General features: G+C 39.5%; 1 protein-coding gene across 2 annotated transcripts in view; it reads right to left on the bottom strand.

Moving 5' to 3' along the window:
• FAR2 (fatty acyl-CoA reductase 2) overlaps positions 1-7,124 on the bottom strand; it is a 133,820-nt gene that overhangs the window by 29,954 nt on the left and 96,742 nt on the right. The window lies entirely within an intron of this gene.

Below are 7,124 nucleotides of genomic sequence, written 5' to 3'. Positions count from 1 at the left end.
TTTATTCACAAGAAATTTATTTCGGGTTCTGTGGAGTCTTTGACCTGTGATGATTTCTGGCTACATTAGAGTAATACGTGGAAAATGACTTCAGTGTCCATCCTTCCAGCAGTGGAGTTCCTCCCACATGATGTAAGCTACCGTACAGATTTTCTTTTGCCTTTGGTTTTTACGACTTTAAAAGGCAGAGAACCCCATTACACCATATTATACCTCCAGCCCACCTATGCAAATGTGATCAATGGAGATAATTACCATTTTAGGAAATAAGTGTTCTGAGCTATATTCTATTTATTGATTATATTTTCCAATGACAGGGCATAGCTGAGTGCACATGGTATAATTCTTTTTAAAGTTTAAGTTTTCTAATCCAGATGGGATTTATTATGGTCAATTGAAATAAATCGGAGAATTGGCTGCAGCAATTCAAACCACAGGACTAAGTGAGGGTCACATTTTACTATGCTCTCCATGCCCACTAATACGACTTGCCTCATCTGGCATCTCACCATTTTGCTCCAGCCTCTAACAAAATAATACCTCTTAAATGTTGCCACATCCTAAATAGACCGCTGAGATTACAGCCAACCATCATCCAATAGGTCAGTGCTTTTCAAAGTGTTACCCACCAAGTGAACTGGATCGGAATCACTAAGATGCACTTTAAAAGTGTATATTTCCAGCCCCTGGCCCCACCCACTAAAGAAGAAATGACTGGGGAACACCCAGGAGTTTGCATTTCACACATCAGGTTCCCTGGTCGTTTTTAACTGGTCCCAAGATGAGAACTTCTCCAGCTGGAGTGTTAACGTGGACTAATTGTTCATGAACAATAGTGTTTGGCTCATTTCTCTTTACAGGACGTCAGTAGTTTTCAAACTGTGTAGGCATAAGAAAGATCTAGGAACCAATTAAAAATGACTTCCTTACTCTACCCTCTGAGACCTTGACTCAGTATGTTTGGCAAGTAACAAGTTTGTACATCTTAACCAGCTCAACGGATAGGTCTTCCAGTCCGGGTACCATACTTGGTGAAAGAAATATAATTTCAAAAAACTTGGTGAAACATTAATTTGGAAAATTAATGTTCATTTTTTAAGTCAGGGCTTAAATGTCCCCCTCTGGTTGGTAAACTCCTTGGTTCTTGTTTACCATTTTATGCTGGACAGCACCCACTTCATTGAAAAGACTCAAATGTTGCTTGTTACACTGAAATTAATTACTGTAAGAACAGTGGCAGAACCAGGAGTGGGAGCTTGATTCCTGAAATTGTTCCCTGGCTCTTTTGTGTTGGTGGGATAAAAGACAGCAGATCACTACCACAGGTAGAAGAAACAAAGTGTCCCCTTGGGTCTCTGCATGATTGCAAATGGAAGCCGAAAAGGCTCAGAGCAGAACCTTTGCTTTTGTAATAATGACACAACCAAAGGACAGAAGAAATGCTGCAAATGAGTCCTCTGTGGACACCAGCTCTCAGAAAAGTCCCTTTGTTGATGTGAGACTTTCATTAAGAGTAAGAAGAAAACAGATGGAACAGACATGAATGAAGAAAAAATATATAATTTCAAAAATGTCATTTAAGGTCCACCAATAAAGAACTTGATATAGTTATTTTAGATTCTAAGAGTTCATCATATTCCTTTCATAAATCTTTATGTAACGGCATCAGACTGAGAAGGTTAAGAGTACAGTAATGGCTCCTGCCATTGATGAAGACTCAAGGAAGGACTGCTGTGTTCCCATTTCCTGAAACCCTGTTCTTGACAGAGGCAGGATGCTTATCTGTGGTCACTGAAAGATCACAGCTAAGAGGCTCTCTAAACATTTCAAGCTTGGGGTGCCTGGGTGGCTCAGTCAGTTAAACATCCGACTCGATTTCAGCTTAGGTCATGATGTTAGGGTGGTGAGATTGAGCCCTTGAGCCCTGCTTAAGATTCTCTCTCTCCCTCTCCCTATGCCCCTCCTCCTCCTCACTTTCTCAATCTCTCTCAAGTAAATAAATTTAAAAAAAATAAATATTTCAAACTGGTAACAAAACTATACATTTCTCTTGGGAAGTCTAGGACTGTTCTATTGATTTGACATTACACAGGAAGGATTTCCCTTCCGTAACTTGTTTTAAACACAAGAGACCATTCCATATATGGTAATAGTTACTGATAACCCAGACACAGAGAGAAACTTTACATATCTTAAGTGAGAAAATTCAGCAGAAAGAAGACCAGGAAGAGAAATTTTCTGGATTCAATAAACTCCTTGGGTATGACTTTTGTAGCCAGACACTATGATTGCAGTTTTATTAGAAGCAGGAATTGGGCAAGGGGTTGGGGTATGACATTTAAATTATGCTTTTGAAACAACGTAGAGGTCCTGAACTTGGATTTCTACAACTATCTTGTTATCCACATGACTTCACTTTGTTTTTGTTTTTTTTTTAAAAAAGATTTTGTACTTATTTATTTGATTATGCCCACGTGAGCATGAGCAGGGCGAGGGGCAGAGAGAGAGGGAGAAACGGACTCTGCCAAGCAGGGAGCTTGGCACAGGGCCCTGGGATCATCACCTGAGCTGAAGGCAGACACTTTCAGACCGAGCCATCCACATGATCTCACTTTGGAGATACCCACAGAGGGTTCAGCCCCCACAGACAGACCAGTGAAAGTCATTGTTTTTTGTTGTTGTTTTGTTTTGTTTTTTAAAATTTACTTGAGAGAGAGAGCAGACCCAGGACCCAGGGAGCATGACCTGAGCCAAAGGCAGACCCTTAACAGACTGAGCCACCCAGGAGCTCCAAAGTCATTGTATATTTAATAATCTTGAGAGTCTTTGATCTTCAATATATTGAGTTCCTCTCTTTGAATATAACTACATTCTCTAGTTCCAGTAGCCTATCAAAGTTTGCCTCATATTTTTAATTGGGAAACAGAAGGTAAGTTCTCTTTTTTTATTTTTAAAGCTTTTATTTATTTATTTGACAGAGAGAGATCACAAGTAGATGGAGAGGCAGGCAGAGAGAGAGAGAGAGAGGGAAGCAGGCCCCCTTCTGAGCAGAGAGCCCGATGCGGGACTCGATCCCAGGACCCTGAGATCATGACCTGAGCTGAAGGCAGCGGCTTAACCCACTGAGCCACCCAGGTGCCCAGAAGGTAAATTCTCTTAAGCTAAAGGGTGATCTCTGTGGAGTACCAGGTGTCCTACAGCAGAAGAGAACCTGTAACATTTGTCAGAGAAATTAGGGAGTGCCGAGTGAAAGCATATGAACAGATTCTGCAAGGAATTAGCAAGGTAGATGCGTAATCTAAGTTGAGAATCATTATATATCAAATAAGTGCAAGTAAATTAAGGCAGAAACTATCATACCCAATATAAAGATTCATGAAAACTTACAAAATGTTAAAGTTTTGCTCATTCCCTAGTAACTCTCATAAGCTAGACAGGATCAACCTAGAAGTTGTTATTACTCCATGAGGACCATTTCTATAGGACCATAAAGCAGTAAGGGTAGCAGTGTGATTATCGAACTTTGGTACGTAGAAGGGTAAACTAGAAAGTCATTAAAAACAAACAAACAAACAAACAAACAAAAACCCAGATGTCCTGACCCTGGAGATTCTAACTCAGTTCTGAGTGGAAGCTTGGGCATCTGTACCTTGAACAAGCTCTCCAGTGAGCCTGATACACACTATGTGAGAGCCACTGAGAAAGATCTCAGGCTCTTTGGAGTCAGGGAGGCCCAGGTTTGAATCCCAGTTCTGCTGTTTATTAGCGGTGTGACTGGGGCATAGTTACTCACCTCTAGGGGCTTTGGTGTTTTCATTTGCATATTTATCTAAAACACTAATCGCTAAACTATCTCATTCTGTGTTCTCTGAGAACTCATGTTTCAGCAGATAATCTGCTATTCCTAAAAACAATTTTGCATTAAAAAGTCTTAGAACACTTTGCATAAAAATCTGTAACAAACGCTACATGGTGCTCAGCTCACTGTCTTGCGTTTTGTGTCCCCAACGTCCTTTTCACAGAGTTCTTAGAAACTAAGCTCCTGGGGCCCAAAAGGAGCAAGGGTGGCCAGGAAGATGGAAACCAATCTGGAGAGGATTCCCAACTCTCTAGCACAATTGATGGTATCCCTGCATTATCCACGGGAAAGGATGGGAAAGGCCATGGTCCTAGTCCAGAAGCGGCCATCATCTTCCCTTCCTAAGGAGGTGGTCATTGTCACTGGCAAACGGACCACCTGGCGAGCAGGGCATAAGAATCAGAGCTTACAGGATGTGGTTTCTCAGGGAAGGCCATGCAAGGTGGTGGGGACAGCGTGAGCTTTAGAGGTAAGAGAATTGCCTGTAAATTCCTTGTCACTTCCTCGGCATTTCCTGGGAGAGGCAACAACTTTCCTGGCTGAGTTTCTCCTCCGTAAGGTAGCAAGCGTGCATGGCCCAGAGGTTTGTGAGGGTGAATAGGCTAATGAAAGTCAGATGCCTAGCAGAGTGCCTGCTGCTTAGTACGTTCTAGAGCACAGGAAAACTCGGTATATACAGCAGTGCTCAGTTTGCAAAAGCTGCTCACCAGACAGCTGTGCGTTCGTGTGTGTGTGTGTGTGTGTGTGTGCGCGCGCGTGCATTGCAAGGTTTCTGATGATACCACGTGATGCAGCTATCTCTGCAAATTGTCTTTCAGAGTCAGGCTGAATCCTGTGGTGAGGTGACTTTTTGAGTGAAAGGAGTGTAGGCAATTTGAAGCTTTTAAGGAAAAGACTTGATGTGACTGGAAGAAATTGAAAAGGAAGGCAAGAAGCTGGGTGTGGGAAATCATGCCAGTGATCGAATTACCTAGTAGATTGTATTGTAAAAGAAAGTAAGAGATTGAGAAAATAAATTGCTTCTGTTTCTGGGATTGTTATTATATCCCCAGGACTAAATCAATTTCTTTCTCTTTCTTTCTTTCTTTCTTTCTTTCTTTCTTTCTTTCTTTCTTTCTTTCTTTTAAGAGGAAGAAAATGGCCCACAGTGGAGAGGCTTAACAGGCTTCAACTATTCTGAGTTGAAAACCTGTCAAACTGAAGGCCAGCTACACTCGCTTCAAAGTGTGTTTGTTAATCACGAGGAAATGTAAATTCCGGCAAGATGATATCTTCCTAGGGGTCCTGAGTTCATAGAAGCCTCTCGTTTTTTTGTAGCCTCGTTTCTTAGGAAAAATTAAAAAATAGTAATGGAGCAAAACTGGCTTGGGAATTTAAAATACAAACTTCTGTTTCTAATTGCCTTTGCCTTCTGTACAGACATAACAGAATCAACATCAATCAGAATTTCATTTTGGAAGTTGGTTGGTAACAAGCAGCTCTTTTACACCATAGCCTTGAACCAAACAGGAAAATGGTTTTCTCCTTATGAAAAACTCTTTGGAAATTAACCAGGAACGTGTACGGAAAATGACATGAACATTTCTGTTGGATGCTTCTTAGTACTCAATAACATCAGACTGCTGACCTTCCCTTTGCAGGTGTTATTTGGCTCGAAGTTCATCTAAGTGCATTATTTTTCTTCTCAGGGATTAATTTATCTAATGCCTTCTAGAAATTACCTCACAGAGACAGCCTTGTGAAAGGAGTCACTAAGTATTTCATAAAATGTTACTATCTTCTATTGTCTTAAACCCGATTAGTTCTGTGAACTGAGAGCCCAGTGTGTGACCCGGCATGATTCATTAACCACCGCTCTCCAGGGTATTTCAAAGTAGATTTATCTCATGGACAAATGAGAGCTTATTGAGTAATTCCCATTTTTCCAGAAAAGTTAACTTGAAGTATCCAGCACAACCTGCCAAGCTCTGTCTTTGTTTATAAATCCACTTCCTGGTGACACCATACAAGGTACTCCCACCCTGGAAACCTTGAATTTTGCCTGGTCTTCTCAGATGATTAATTCTAAATCCAGCCTAATCTCACTGTAACCCTTATTTGATTACTACAGTTCAGCAGAAACTGTCCAACTTTTTTCAGGATTCTCTCAATAAAATATTTTTTAGATACTGATTTCTCAGTTACTCTCATTAACAACCTCACTCTTCATATAATTTCAAGGACCTGGTGTTTTCTTTTTCAAATATGGATACTATCTCCTTGATGTTTTCTTAAACAGTTGTTAGGAGTAATTATGACCAATTTAACATACTAAATGGGTATAAAGGGGATGTGGTTGTTGGAAAAAGAAACACAGCTTTAAGGCACTGAAGAACCTCTCAACAATTCTTTGAACTTGACAGCTGAATGATTTATTGGCAACTCATTATCTGTTGTCGTGGGGAACAGCCATATCTTGTTAAGCAAGGCCATATGCAATACAGCAAAATAGATAAAGCATTGATCTCTTTCTCTAAAATTTTTTTGCTACAATGAAAAGCTGGTTGATGCATAATGAAATGAACACATTCTTCATAACTAAGAGATTATGCAGCCAGCTCAGGGGCCCCGGGGACCCACAAGTTGAATAGCATGGACCTGGGATGAGCATGTTGACATTTTGGCACATGAAATCTTATTTTCCTTAGAAGTTTCTCAGATTTTAGGAAAGATACTAAAAGATTAAGAAAAGAATCATGTTGAATACCTGGAATCATATTTCTAATAAAAATAGAGCTAAATTATTTAATTTTGATAATCAGTTTCAAAACTCAAAATCAACTGGACTTATAGCTGAGGACATAGTTTTGGAAATTCATGATTGCTTTGCTGCCTTATTTATTTACTTTAGAAAAAGTGGGTTTTTCTTCCCCCACTCTACTTGTGAAATGTTCATTTTCACTATATTTTCAAAACTTTGGAAAAGGTTAAGATTACTGCTCTTATTTTTTCACTACGGCACCTTTTTTCTCACCATAAAAATAAACATCTTCATTATAATTGTAATTTGAAAACTTGGAAGTGCCAAAAAAAAAAAAATCAATAAAATTAATTCAAGATCCTAGCAGCATTTAAAGACATTAGTTGAGATTATACTGAATATGGTTTTGGGGTTTTATTTTTGCACTGAATATAAGTACTTTCTCATGTCATTTAATAGTTTATAAAATATGAGCTTTAATGTCCTTATACTAGTTTAACACGTGTATTATTTCTTATTTTATCT

The sequence above is a fragment of the Mustela putorius genome, unplaced genomic scaffold (assembly GCF_011764305.1).
Source record: "Mustela putorius furo isolate JIRA1106 unplaced genomic scaffold, ASM1176430v1.1 tig00537227_pilon_pilon_pilon, whole genome shotgun sequence".
In the NCBI taxonomy this organism is placed as follows: domain Eukaryota; kingdom Metazoa; phylum Chordata; class Mammalia; order Carnivora; family Mustelidae; genus Mustela; species Mustela putorius.
This window is presented reverse-complemented; position numbering and strand designations above follow the sequence as displayed.